The following is a 16,251-nucleotide window of genomic DNA, read 5'->3' on the forward strand; positions in this document are numbered from 1 at the left end:
CTTAAATCTCTATCTTCTATAGTTAAGAAAAAAATTAATTTGAATAGTGTGATACTTTTGCAGGCCAGTGTATTATGTAGATATATTAGTATACATTTGTCATCAGTTTCATCATATTACTACACACAAACGCTAAAGATATGAACTTTGTTTATCTTGTTGCTGCACCGTGGACAGTTAATTATGTTGATATTTTATTAGTGTTAGTGTTCCCCAGAATCCATTAACAGAGCGAGGAAATTGTCCATCCCTACCAAATATCATATTTCACGATAATCTACCTAGCATTGATCAATTCTGACCGGCGACAATCGAATTACTGTCGTCTGGCTCTGTGCGATTTTTGTCATATTTTCAATGCATTGTTTCGAACCCCACTAGAGCGAATTATATCAAGAGTTACGTTTAATTGGTTTGGCGTTGCGGTTGCCTGACATTTTCAATGCATTGCCTTTGTCATCGCTTTATTTATACGAGGCAACTTTTATTCATTCACGATTAAGCATTACTTGATTTCATAATGAAATATTTTCAGAGGTTGTATCAAACTATTACCAAAATAAAAAATAATACTATTTCGCATATTAAATCATTCAATGGGATTCAACATGTTATTGTTTTATAGCCTTAGATTTTGGTTAATTCACTCGATTTGTTTATCAGTATTGAAAGGGTCAAATGAGAAGATATGGACATAATAATTATAAATAATAGTTGGTAAAAAGATTGAAAACGTTTTGACTAATACAACTAACATAGATGTGTGAGAACTTAATTTTATTATTTAAAAAACTAACAAAATACATAATATTATTTGTACAAATTTTATCAGTTTCAAAATTTATATAGCATATTAAGAAATTGACTCGAGATGTGGCTCTTTCAAATCTAAACAGTTTGTTATTTTTAAGTGATATGTCTCACTTCTGGGATTAAGTATATAAATTTAATTTACACCAAAATTTATGGACGATGCGGGATTCGTACCAGCGCATCTCGGGTTACATCCCTCTTACCAACTAAGCCATCCGTCCGTATGCCGCATGATCTGTAAATCTTGATATGTCTTGTTCAACTCTCAGGTTGTCAACTTACAGTTGATAACCTGTTCAACCTCAATATTTGAATATTACGAAATTGACTTGAGATGTCGCTTCTTCAGATCTTATTTATTTATCTTTATTTAGTTCATACATCTTAAGAGCTGTGGTCCTTTTTCAGAGCATACCGGTATTTTGTGAGTATCACAGTGACCTATTGTCTGCCGTGACGTTGTATTTGAGTATTGTGTACAGTTAGTGAAGTTATTGAGCTAGTGAGATTTTACCATCTTGCGGCACTACATTACAATGGTGCATGTCTTGCTACGTTCGTCACTTTTTCTCATAAAAAAACATAGTATCATGATCAAAACATATTGTGTTCTTCAATAAATAGTATCAATTATTATTATTTGTTATTAAAGGAAATAATTTTTTTTCAAACAATACAAAACTCTTATCTGTATTTACAATACTTTTTTATTTTTTATGAAAATTAGGGACGAGACTGTCAAGACGTTCAGTTTATGGTAATTGATACGCCCTGTAAAAACCCAAAAATTATGTGCGGCACTACGAATGCGCTCGTCACCTTGAAACATAAGATGTTAAGTCTCATTGCCCCGTAATTTCACTAGCTTCGGCGCCATTCAGACCGAAACACAGTAATGTTTACACATTACTACTTTACGGCAGAAATAGCCGCCGTTGTGGTACCCATAATCTATCCAACATCCTGTGCAAAGGAGCCTCCCACTGGTTAACGATGAAGAAGTGACTAAGAGTACTTGCAGTATTTCCACGTCGGATAGCTGGGTTGATCCGTTGACCGAAATAGTTGCCAGCGCTTGGATTTCCAGTCGCCTTATTGGGGCGCGAAGATAGTACTTTGTACATTCTCCGCGCCCTGGACCCCACGGGCCAAGTGTCTCAACACCAAACGGCACAAATATGTACGACGTCAACGCTTGCGGTCTTAATTTGGACATGAGACGCAAGTCGCGTCCCACAACAATTCCCTTCCCAATGCCCGTGCTACCAGGAAATTAAAGGCATTTCAAATTGCATTATAATGTAATAATTTAGAATGGAATATAGAAACAGTTCAAGAAAATGCATTCAAATAATGTTGGCAATAAAAAACACCAACGTTTAACACGAACGAAAATTCCATGAAAACACCTAAAAATCCGAACTAGCGTGTTTCTGACATCATAATAAACATTGCCACCGATGCAAGAAGTGTAAACAGCTAACAAAGAATGCTGTGCGATTGCACGCGAATACTTCCAGTGGCGATGAATATTAACACTCGAATAAAAATAACAATAGAGGCAAGGATAAATTTTATCCTCACGTCAGGAAATGGTCCATTTTTCACGGCACCTAGCGTTAGGTGTCACACGCGCAAGACGCCGTTACTTACGTAATACGTGAGTAGAATACGACATGTGGATCGAAATTAGCTAGAGATTCTCTTGCAGTCTTTGTTTATATTGTTGTTATGAATGAAATGATAGTCTTATTGTATAACTAATTTCTTATATATCAGTATATTTAGTACAACTATTGCTAACTACAATGAACTCTTTAAAACGTACAACTTACTATCACTAAGCCAAAGACGTCACTTGATATATTGTGTCACTTGTGTTACTTTTAGAAAAATATGTGCACTAACTCGCCCCGAACTTCTCGAGCTTTTGCAATTCAATGTTTCTGTAAGGTCTCTTCGCACGCACAAAACTTTCAACTTACTGACTCCCAGTACCAATATTGGGTACCGCGCGCCTCTTCACAAATTGTGTTCTTCATTAGATCCTCACATTAAATGTAGACCTGTCTTCGCACTCCTCTACTGCGTCATTTAAGGATAAGTCAAAACAACAATTATTGTCCGTACCTTAAGCCTTGTATCTTTATTCATTATTATATTCACTAGTATGTCAGTCGTTGTCTTGACTTTTATATTGTGTAATCGCCTTAAAATGTTATTGTTATTGATCACTTATATTAACATTGTGTTGTCATGTCTGTTTATTTGTATTCTTTTGTTATCAGTGGAACTATTCTAGAATATATCCTCTAAGAGCTCTACTTTTCCCGAAAATATGGTAGATTCAGTAATTTTAAGTTAGTATTTATAATGACGATTCAAAAGCACGTAGTGTAAACCTATTTGATTAAATTTAATTTTCCTGATTCCTACTTTTTGAATATCAAAGTCAAAGTTACTTGCTCCCTTCTTGGTCTTCTAAATTATCACGTGAAATATCTTTATAAGGAGTATATATAAACAAAATAAATTTGTTACGAAATTTAAAAGGAAATTTTTGTGCCGTTATTTTATTTTCATAAAGTATAATATTATAAGGATTACCTATTGTTTATTATATTATGCTTATAATTAGAAGCATGAATGCTTTCGAAGTCTCGTATATATTTATTAATCACAAACAACTTGAAATGTGTTTTGTATGGTAATTTTGTTAAGCTAATTAAACCTTTGTTCGGTGAAATGTTTTCTATCAAATGAAATCAAGTATTACGTAATCTGGTAAAGCGAATGTATTAATTACTGTGAATCAAACACTAGTGCCCAAACATAAGTTAGGAGGGGATTTTAATTTATTGAATTTGGGAATCTATGTTTTAAGTGTACTAACAAACTTAATAACATGCTATATGCTATTAAGTAAGAAGGTGTGGAATGAAAACTGAAACCTAAAGAGAAAATAGTAAGAATTTCCTTATTAACCTTCCGAAAATGTCCTCACCCCGTACAGGGTAGAGTTAAATACCTAGACTTGCCATAAATCCAGAAACAAAAAAAAATGCAAATAATATTTATTAATTTTACAGTGTAGTAGTTTAATACTTAAATATCAAACAATTAAAAATATAAAAAGCTTATTCGAAGTGTTCTCCATTGGCTGCAATACAGTCCTTTAAAAGTTGAGGCCAGTTATCAACAGAAACACGCACCCTTTCCATGGGTAACTTTTTCACTGCCAATCGTACGGATTGTTTTAGGAACTCCAAATTATCACGGCGTTTAGAGTAAGCCGTACTCTCTAAGACTGATCATAAAACATAATCCAGTCGATTAAGATCGGGACTTGACGATGGCCAGTCTTCAGCTCTGATGAAGTCCAAAACATTCATTTCCAACCAAGACTGCGTAGACCGAGCTTTATGACCCGTCGCCGAGCCTTTGATATTGAACATGGTGTTGTTAAGGGGCTTTACTACCTTCTCAAGAATGGTATCTTAATACACCTGTGCCGATGTTTTGATACCTTTTTCACAATAGTATGGCTCAGTCACTCCTTAATAGCTAATACCCCACCAAACCATCATTGAAGTCGGATAGTGTTATTCTTCGAATTCATTCCCTTACTGCTTTGACCACTTTTTGGTACGAACACTACGTGAACGGCCAGATCTGTTTCTGTAACCAACAGAGAAGGTCTCATTGTGAGAGAAAACTTGAATTTTTCTCCATACCTACTTCGTGTAATGCAATCACAGCGATTCGATTCTCTTTATATCCCACTCTATTTTAATATCGCAATATATTGTACAATCCATTTGACCGCGTGCAACGCAGAGCAGTTCGAATTTTCGGGGACCCACTACTCTGTGAACGGCTGAATCACTTGGCGTTGCGTAGAGACGTCGCTTCATTGTGTGTCTTCTACCGCATTTATCACGGGGAGTGTTCCGAAGAGCTGTTTAACCTGAGTCCTGCCGCCGAATTCCACCTTCACAAGTCACGCCACAAGTTAGAATATCGTCCCCACCATCTGGATGTGTGGCGGTTCTCCACAGTGCGGTTTTCAAGGAGCTGTCTTCCACGTATAACAAAGCTGTGGAGTTAGCTTCCTTGTGCGGTGTTTCCAGGACGATACGACATGGGTTCCTTCAAAAAAAGCGCGTATACCTTCCTTAAGAGCCAGCAACTCCTGTGATTCCTCTGGTGTTGCAAGAGAATGTGGGCGGCGGTGATCACTTAACACCAGATGGACACGTACGCTCGTTTGTCCTCTTATTCCATAAAAAATGTAATGTATTGGCGCCAAAATGAGAAAACTTAATGAACAATCATACAAAAATGTCAGATTCCAAAATCAAATGTTTATATCAATAGTTTTTGTTTATTTTTTATTGTAACAGTATTTATGGCCATACTAAGTCTATAGGTATATAATACGTAGAACTATATTTTTTAATTAAATACGATATAGAGGTATTAACATAATTTCAATTTTCTAACTATTTTAATATATATATATATATATATATATATATATTATATTGTCGTATCACAACGATACTTACCATACTCATACAAAACGGCTTGATCGATTTTAAAAAAATTACATGTATATCTGGTTGCTATGAGAATCGGTTGTAATCTATTTTGTTTATTCCAATTTTTATTTCATTTATTTTTATTAATTTCCTAATGATTTATTTTCAAACTTTAATATTACAATTTGTTTAAATTTGCAAAAACATCATCTTAAGTCAATTTCCTAATTTGCAATTATTGAGGCTGAGCAAGTAATCAACTGTAGAGTAGATCCTGATCGGTTGATCGGGCCTTTATAACCCCGGGGTTCTAGCAATCGCTAATTCATGCTGTAAAAACAGTAATTGGTACATAGCTCCTAAGAAATTTGTGCCAACTCAAACATAAAAACCTCACACCTCAATTTGGTGCCAACTGAAACATAAAAGCCACACCTCAATTTGGTGCCAACTCAAAACAAAAGCCTCACACCTCAATTTGGTGCCAACTCAGAAATAAAACCTCACACCTCAATTTGGTGCCAACTCAAACATAAAAGCCTTACACATCAATTTGGTGCCACCTCAAGCATAAAAATTACGATATTCATACATACCTACTTAAATTTATGTTAATTGAAATATATTGGTCTAGACATTAGATGTTAAGTCTCATTTGCCCACTAATTTCACTAGCTACGGCGCCCTTCAGACCGGAACACAGTAATGCTTACACATTACTGCTTCACGGCAGACATAGGCACCGTTGTGGTACCCATGATCTAGTCGGCATCCAGTGCAAAGGAGCCTCCCACTGGTAAAACTCTCTATTGTATCACAAGAGGAAAAAGGCAAGAACGTTATCGATCTTATAAATCGTCGAATAACGTTTATTCATATACGTGGCAGGCGAGGATCGAACCAAGGTCACTGTGGTGAGAGTCCACCATTCTACTTTTAACGCCATTCTACACTCACTACCACCAGTAATAGTAATATTGAGATACTAAAACGGGTCTAAAACAAAACACAGAAAGTCTTTTTAACATTCTACTCGTACAGTCCACAAGACATCAGCAATAAAATTATGTACGACCTACAACTTTAAACTCAACAAGATACGAATTACAAAACTAACAGAAAGGACTTGCAAACCATTAATATGATTTTGCCTCTTTGCCTTTAGTCGCCCTCCGACTGAACGGAGACAAAGTCTGCACTGTAGGCGATGTAAATGACATATTAATGTACTAAAACTACTAGAATGTTTGTCAGGACTAAAGAAGACGCTTATTGGGAAATGCATCACCAAGCTAAATCACTCATTCTGATAAATTTGACATCAAAAAAAATGGCTTATTGTTTTCTACAACAGAAGCAGAAATAACAAACAAAAATTTAAAACTCACCAATACTGCAAAATATCTTCAGGGTTTACGTGCAAATCTCATGACTACAGTACCATAGTTTATTAAGAAAAGTTTTCTACAAGAAAGATACAGCATGAAAGAAGCGATGCTACGATATAATTTATAAAGCAAATCCCAATTAAGTTATACATTAGCAAATTACATCAGATTTTATTCAAGCAGAAAATCCCAGCCAGAGTCCAAAGTCACTTATTTTCTTATTTTTATTTGAGATAGCAGAAAACACAATCTTATTTTGACGCTGCACTCATTTCGTTAATGGAAATGTCTAGAATAAGAGGAAAATGTACTCAACAGAACACGTGGCTGGTACAAGAATAATGTTCTACTTATAACATACAATTAAAGTTATAAATCAAAGGCGAAAATCCTGTTTTCTGTATGTATTTATTTGTTGTTTGGCGGCGTGGTCAACCGTAGTACAATTATATCGTCCCACATTTTCAGCCTGTGTTATTACAGGATATTACAGAGATACAAAACGAGTGAACCACGCCAGGTATCAGCTGGAATGTGGTTTCAGCAGCCACGTGAAATAATAACGTATTATACGAGTAATAAGCCTTGCGAATAATTTTCGATGTTTTAATTAGCGTTATGTTGGATATGCATTGATTTGTTGAAACAACTCATAATTAATTTTGATTTAGATAGTTATTGTATTTACGTTACTAAAATTATATTTTAATGATAATTCCATTGTTTAGTATTTATTTGGCGGCCACTGACTTACTTCGGTTTTGTAATGTCAGCACTATACTATTCTCTGGTAGACGAAAAAAATGATTTAGATCGCTGCTAAAGGTTTTTTTAAAAGGCGACTAAGTTAGAGTCGGACTCGCCAATGAAGGGTTCCGTAGCAGTAAGTAAATTAACATAAAAGTTATGTAGAAAGAGAGATAAAAATGAGCTCTCATCATTTATACGTATTAAACAAAACTACTTACTAGATATCGTTCAAACCAATTTTCGGTGGAAGTTTGCATGGTAATTGTATTATATATATTTTTTTTAGTTGCAGGGGAGGGGGGGGGGACACTTTTCTATTTTTGTGTGAAAATGTTAATGCGGTCCACAGAATATATCTACTTACCATGTTTCAACAGTACAGTTCTTATAGTTTTGGAAAAAGTGGCTGTGACATACACGGACAGATCGACAGACATGACGAATCTGTATGGGTTCCGTTTATTACCATTTACCTACGGAACCCTAAATAAAAATGAAGACAAACGAGTATACAGGGTCAGGGTAATGGTAAAATTAACTTCATTTATTAATTTAAATAGTATATGAAACATGTACATTTATGGAAACTTAATATACATTGTCAAAAATCGTCACCTTTTTTGTTCTTAATAGTGATTTTCATTATTATAACAGTAGAAATAATGGATTGCTTGTAACTAATTCTAGTTGGCTTCAAAAGATACATAATAGCTTTAAGGGTAAATGTATATACTTTTATAATAAAGTCCCAGCCACTGTTCAGGCATTATCAATAAATAAATTTAAATGTTTTATTACAAAATGGCTCTGTGGTAAATCTTATTACTCCACATCTGACTATCTAAGTGATCGGACAGCCTGGGACTACATTGTGATTATTTTATAGCAATAGCAATGACAGTACTATATTGTATATTTTTATTAAAAAGAGCGCAAAAAAAGAATGCTGGGAGAGTTTCTTGCGCCCCTTATTCTCCCTCAGAGCGCCATTTGTTTCCGAAGCGGTAGTAGTATCTAGTATATTAGAAATTACATCAAAACGGAATTCTAAAGGAATCAATTTTGAGAAAATAAATGCCTTTTTACACTTATTAATTTCAAAGTGTTACACACACCATTTAGCACCAATTTGGAAAAGTTAAACATGCTAAGTAGACATTGCCAATATTTTAAATCAATTTAACAGCTTCATTCTTAAAATCTATTTTAAATACAATCTGTACAAATGCAGTACAGAAATGTAAATTTATTAACACTTATAGTTAAAAAATACAGGGAGGAAATTTTCGAATATATTATCAAAATGTGAAGCATTTTTGAATAAATATATATCAAAAAGGTAAGCTTTCGGTGACAAAATCGTCCAGCTATTAGAACATGTAGCTCCCATGTACAAGTATATACATATACCAGTCATCGCTTCCCTTGATCATGTTCTAGCGAGGGGAACGACCCGCTCCAAGTCATCATCACAAGATAAATCATTCAAATAAGCATGACGAAAACTGCCATAATTTTTTTTTTAAATATATTACATCTTAACTACACAGGTAATCGAAAAACCGATTACTTAACCAAATATAACTTAACAGTACCATAGTACAGTAATTGGACTATCTTATAATAATATTTTTTCCGTACATTAACAATACTGCATGATAATTTGAACGCGAGTTGAAAGCTTAATTTAAAGTTAGTAATAACTCTCATGTGTAAGTCGTGTTCCTTAACAGTGCGGTTTTTACACGCTTTTTATTAGCTTCACTTGAATATATGTATGTATGTTTATTTGTTTGTAACCGACTCATTTGGGCGGGACATAAATTGCCAGATTTCGTTCCAACTTCGTAGATTTATCGAGGACCGATGACAATACATTAATTTGATAAAATTATTCCAATTTTCAATTTGCAAAATAAGATATGTGTTAATTTATATAATTTTCATCTATCGTTTTAGTTTGGTTTCCTATAAAAAATCGTGTCTTTTAGTTTTTTAAACTATTATTTATTAAAAAATTTACTTCTGTACTAGAATCCAATTCCTAGCGCGGTGTATAGGCAATTTTGAGAGTAGTAGTATAATACACAAGCTTATTTGCCACCTATTTCGTTAAAAAAAATAACAATTTAGTAATAGCTTACCAAACTTACAATTGACACCATACGATAAAAGTGAACGAAGGTTAAACCATGACTTTATTATAGTATAATATTTACAAAATGCCCTTCTTCAACTTAACAAAAATATAAGTATCAAAATAAAAACGGGTTACACTCAAATATTTCAACGGCTGATATTTCTTGATTTTGAGTTTGATTCGATACCTCGACCTCGCGGTGTTTCAACTTCGCAATCACAGTGATTCAAGCACTGGTCCAATGACCGTATGATCATTAACCGTTCCCAATATTCAGTCTATCTCTTACTTGAGATAAAAATCGTAACGCGCATCAAGCTATAACCTAGCAAAGTAAGTACCTAGCGCGCATCAATATTTGTGTATAGACTATAATATTAATCTTTGGAAAATCACCGAAAAGCTTGCGGGCGTAACATGACACCAGAGCATTGCTATCACCCGCTTGTCGTTTGTCTCTCAAGCCCTCCAGCAATTCTTGCTTTATCGTTTCGCGGTGTATTTAAATTCTCATATTTGAATGTGTTATGGCTTTATCAGAATCGCTTGAGAAATTTCTATGTCAAGCATCAACAATAAATAATATCTTATTCAAGTTAATTATGTTGTAAAAATCGAACGGCAAATGGCAAACAAAATGGAGATTCTGTTTGTATGCTTCTCTTTGAATAAATAAAGTAAATAGATACATTATCATGTTAAAAACAATAATAATAATAACTATTCACATAATCTAAAAAATATATATTCTTAATAACAATTATAAAAACATAAATTAAAAACGTATTTAGATTTCTATGTGTTGAATGAACATTAGAGAGTTTCTTATATACGCTCTTTGCACAGGAAGCCGGCTAGATTATGGGTACCACAACGGCGCCTATTTCTGCCGTGAAGCAGTTATGTGTAAACATTACTGTGTTTCGGTCTGAAGGGCGCCGTAGCGAGATTAATGGGCAAATAAGACTTAACATTTTATGTCTCAAGGTGACGAGCGCAATTTTAGTGCCGCTTGGAATTTTTGGGTTTTTCAAGAATCCTCTGCGGCACTGCATTGCAATAGGTAGGGCGTATCAATTACCATCAGATGAACGTCCTGCTCGTCTCATCCCTTATTTTCATAAAAATAATCTTCTGGAACTCACAAACAAAAAAAGGGCGTTCAAACCTTTAACAATCTATCAACAACAACAAAATTAGCTTATTGATAACTATCGACTACGACTAGTTATTTTTATCTAGAGTTATATCCAAATTTTGCAATATCCTCTAGTATTTTCGATACAGTACTAATATTCCTGCGCATTAAATACCTCGAAATCACAGCTGTGTCACGCTGATAACACGGCACGTGACACCTGCGTGTCATTTGTCACGCCTTGTACTTTCACTGCCACCGGGCCTGTTTGCTTTTGTTCCGTTGTAGACCTGTCGGCTGTTTCCCTCCGTTTTCACGCTAAATTGGTTTGCGATTCCGTCAGATTGACGGCACAAGGGTTTAAAGTGTTCAATATGCGGGAATCTGATCGTTAAGATTGATGGTCTGTACTTAGTTAAGACCGTCTGTGCGGGATTTATTGATTTAGTTGAAAATTTTATGCTAATTTTAGCATAAACTGTTTTGGTAGTAAATATTTATGTAATTTTAATATCAGTTATTCACAGGCTACCAGTGGGAAGCTCCTTTGTACAGGATGCCGGCTGGGTGATGAGTACCACAACGGCGCCTATTTCTGCCGTAAAGCAGTATTGTGTAAGCATTATTGTGATTCGGTCTGAAGGGTGCCGTAGGTAGTGAAATTACTGGGCAAATGAGACTTAACATCTTATGTCTCAAGGTGACGAGCGCAGTTGTAGTGCCGCTCAGAATTTTTAGGTTTTTCAAGAATCCTGAGCGGCACTGCATTGTGATGGGCAGGGCGTATCAATTACCATCAGCTGAACGTCCAGCTCATCTCATCCCTTATTGGCATAAAAAGGCTACATGAATTTAGATGAAATCGTGATAAAACACGATATAAAATAAAGTAGTCGAAAGTCAAAGTGAGGCAACTAATACTACGCCCAAGTGGGCGTACTTGAGCCAGTCACGAACAATGTGTGACGTTTACGTGCCACATGTTCTGTTATTCTAATAATTAAAACCAAAATGACAGGTTGCGTAGTAAAACTTAGTAAAAATCATACTAAAAGAAATAAGAAAGACACTGGAATCAAATATCATCATAACACGAAGCGTATGTTGCATAATTTGATACATGTCATTGAGTGTCAAAATGTCACGTATACAAGCATCTAATAGTTGCTGTAATAAAAAAGCTATTGTCCTTAGGTAGTGCGGTATCTAGTTGGAGCGCAGCGGAGACCAATCCTTAATCTAAGACTTGAACTGTATGTCTTTGTAACAGAATTTTTCAACCTAAAATGTAAAAACCACACGTATTAAGGACAGACAACACAACATTTGGATTAAATTGTCCTTGTATCCTTACCAAAATTACGATGGTTAAGAAATATCGATATAATTAGAAATCATATTTCTGTTACTTTATAGAAGAAAAGTGTAACTATATAGCACTAGAAAAAAACGAACCTTTCATAGCAAGCTGAACTGAAAAGTACCAATAATTTTAATAAATTGAGGCAAGTTTATATAGCATGGGGTGAGACTGATTGATAGATTTCCGAATAGAATCCGGTAATACAATCGCGCTGTGGTCTGAAAGAAGATGTTATGACGAGGACTGAGATAAGAATGCTGAAATGGTTTGGACACGTGGAGCAAATTAACGAAGAAAGAATGACTTCTCAGATGTATAAGGCAAGTGTGTGTGGGCAAGTCAGTCGCGGGAGACTTTTTTCGCGGGAGATTGAAAAAAGAAAAGGTCCGAAGCACCCGAAATCGGCGAGTATGTATGAAAAGAGAAATGAATGTAGAAGAAGCACGAGACATTCTGTTGTCTCTGTCTACCCCGACGGGTAAAGGGCGTGTGTTTGTGTTTACAGTCAAAGGTTATGAATACAAAGATTTCTTAAGTTGTTTATTAAAAACAGTAGGTACTAAGTTCTTAATTATATGCATACAAAACAATTTGGTAATAACAAAACTAGAATCGTAAATAATAATTTAGTTGAACGAAACATTGATATCAAAATTTGCATTCCACGTACAAATACTCCAATCGTATATCATAACTTCGTCTCCAACTCGATTGTTAAACATAAACTTGAAACGACATGTATCGTTAAACTTGCCAAGTTATAGTAACTAGGCTATCCAGACAGAACAAAGGAGCACAGGAACTCCTCTAATGAGATGAATAATTAAACAGACTCCACCAATGCAATGCGTTGGTACATTGCTTGAGCAAACGCTACTTTTTCCTTCCATCTAAGATATTTATATAATGATGTAGTGTTTATTTAACGTAACTGAGAACATTAATTATGAGAGGTTATCTACAATCGTTGTAAGGACTTTTATGATAGTGACTTTGTCAAAACACGGTAGTGCTTCAGTGTGCCTCATTCTTATATTATGATAGTGACCTTGTCAAAACACGGCAGCGCTTCATTGTGCCTCATTCTTATATTATGATAGTGACCTTGTCAAAACACGGCAGCGCTTCATTGTGCCTCATTCTTATATTATGATAGTGACCTTGTCAAAACACGGCAGCGCTTCATTGTGCCTCATTCTTATATTATGATAGTGACCTTGACAAAACATGGCTGCGCTTCGTTGTGCCTCATTCTTATATTATGATAGTGACCTTGTCAGAACAAGGTAGCGCTTCATTGTGCCTCATTCTTATATTATGATAGTGACCTTGTCAAAACACGGCAGCGCTTCATTGTGCCTCATTCTTATATTATGATAGTGACCTTGACAAAACATGGCAGCGCTTCGTTGTGCCTCATTCTTATATTATGATAGTGACCTTGTCAGAACAAGGTAGCGCGACATTGTACCTCATTCTTATATTATAATAGTGACCTTGAAAAACATGGCAGCGCTTCACTGTGCCTCATTCTTATATTATGAAAGTGACCTTGACAAAACACGGCAGTGCCTCATTCTTATATTATAATAGTGACCTTGAAAAACAAGGCAGCGCTTCACTGTGCCTCTTTTTTTTTGCCTCTGTTTTTGCAGCGCACGCAAAAATAGGTTTTCGATTTTACACCTTGTGTTACAAAATAGCAATTTTATTACGGATCTCTAATTTTGAAAAAAAAAAAACATAGCCTATAGCCTTCCTCGATAAATGGACTACCCAACACTGAAAGAATCATTCAAATCGGACCAGTAGTACCAGAGATTAGCGCGTTCAAACAAACAAACAAACACTGCAGCTTTTTAATATTAGTATAGATGTACATCATTTTGTTCTATTGTCAATAGTTTTTGCAGCGCACGCAAAAATAGGTTTTCGATTTTACACCTTGTGTTACAAAATAGCAATTTTATTACGGATCCCTAATTTTGAAAAAAAAAACATAGCCTATAGCCTTCCTCGATAAATGGACTACCCAACACTGAAAGAATCATTCAAATCGGACCGGTAGTACCAGAGATTAGCGCGTTCAAACAAACAAACAAACAAACACTGCAGCTTTATAATATTAGTATAGTATATATTATGATAGTGACCTTGACAAAACACGGCAGCGCTTCATTGTGCCTCATTCTTATATTATGATAGTGACCTTGGCAAAACACGGCAGCACTTCGTTGTGCCTCATTCTTATATTACGATAGTGAACTTGCCAAAACGCGACAGCGCTTCATTGTGCCTCATTTTAATATTAAATTATTTTCACTTAAGACTTGAATATTTTGTGATAAATTGTTTGATTGGAAATCATACTTTCAGATTGACAGTTTAATAACGTTCTTTTACTTATGAGTTGATTAACTATCCGAAAAGATTACCCCTAAAAAACATCCTGTATTTATATTGTCTGCATTATAATATCTTTGAATTGTATAATGCATATAATACAGTCATGTGAAAGCACACACTAAACAAAATATTATATAGCTGTTCATATACCTGACGTTCTGCTTACGAAGAGGCAAAGAGAGAAGGATCACAAATACAGCCGGATTAAGCTTTGTTTATAAAACGTTTTCAGTATTATATAATGCTTAATTAGCTGGGATTTTGCAGCCTGGAAGCACATAACTCATGCTCTTATAACAGTTAGGCTGGATTATTTTACACTTTTTATTCACTCGCTTTCTCATTTTCTTTAGACTGATTTATTTTGTTTGGAAAATTAATTTGCTTGTTTGGAGGGAGCAAACTATTACAGTAATGGGTATAAATGTAATGTTTATATAATTGTAATTATGACAGGCTTCTTAACACAGGAGGGAAAGCACTGTTATGTGTCTTCAAGCTGTAAGTAATGTTATATAAATTTGCTTCCTAGATAATTGGGCAAATGATTTTTTTCCCACCACAGTCTTTACAGTCGACTTTCGCGTTAAGATTTAACACCCAATAAAACGCGGTTTTTTACAAAAAGAAATCATCTATGATCTGCCGTATAGTTGGAGCGCAGCTGAGACCATTCCTTAATCTAAGAGTATATGCATAAGATTTTGTTTTTTTTTTCATTTTGAATTTATTAGTGTTCTTTTTAATTTACAACAGTTAAAAGTAAAGAGCTTATTAAATAATAACGTGCAACACATTTAAAATATTAATTAAATTATATTTATATTGAAAAAAAACCATTTATAAAGTGTATTTTAAAAATATTGGACACGTGTGACTGAGCTCGGTAGTTTTTTTGGCCCAAAAAACCTCCGTCTAATATATGCTATCCAAATCATTTGAGCCAAATAAAATTTACTTATATAATAAGAAACATAACAATAAGAATTGCTCGTTTAAAAGCATTAACATAATATATTTAAAAGGCCTTCCCAGTGGAGTAGATCGAGTCTATAATTTATCTGCATTTACGGTTATGGCCTCTTTATCTGCATCAAGTATGCTTAAAAACTATTTCTACTGATGTAGAGGTTGAAGTAACATCTAGTTATTTAAGTAAACAATATCAAAATTACGAGTAATTATAATATCTAGGGAAGCTAGAACCAAAATTTTTAATTCTTTTAAAATATACTTTAATAAGAAAAATATTTTCTCTACGCAAAAAGTTTCTAGAGTGTATTTCGACATCCCAAATTGTTTCTATTTTATGTGGGGGATTGGTGCCTGTGATAGGTCAGGGACCTGCCGTGATCCAAGTAACCAGGGCCCCATATAAGCTCTAATTAAGTACATAGGTATATCAACAAGTAATTATGATATTATTAAAAAAGACATAAAGGCATTTATTTTCTCAAAATTGATTTCTTTGGAATTACTTTTGCTTTCAGTTCACACACCACCACCGCTTCGGAAACGAAAGGTGCTCTGAAAGAGACGAAACTGCGCAAGAAACACTCACAGCATTTTTTTTGCGCTCTTTTTAATATAATATGCAATTATTACAAAAGTTATTGCTATAAAATAATCATAATCTAGTCTCAGGTTGTCCGTTTCCTTCGATATTCAGCTGTGGAGTAGTAGGGTTTACGACAGAACCATTTTGTAATAAG

This window comes from Leptidea sinapis, chromosome 18 (assembly GCF_905404315.1).
Source record: "Leptidea sinapis chromosome 18, ilLepSina1.1, whole genome shotgun sequence".
Classification (NCBI taxonomy): domain Eukaryota; kingdom Metazoa; phylum Arthropoda; class Insecta; order Lepidoptera; family Pieridae; genus Leptidea; species Leptidea sinapis.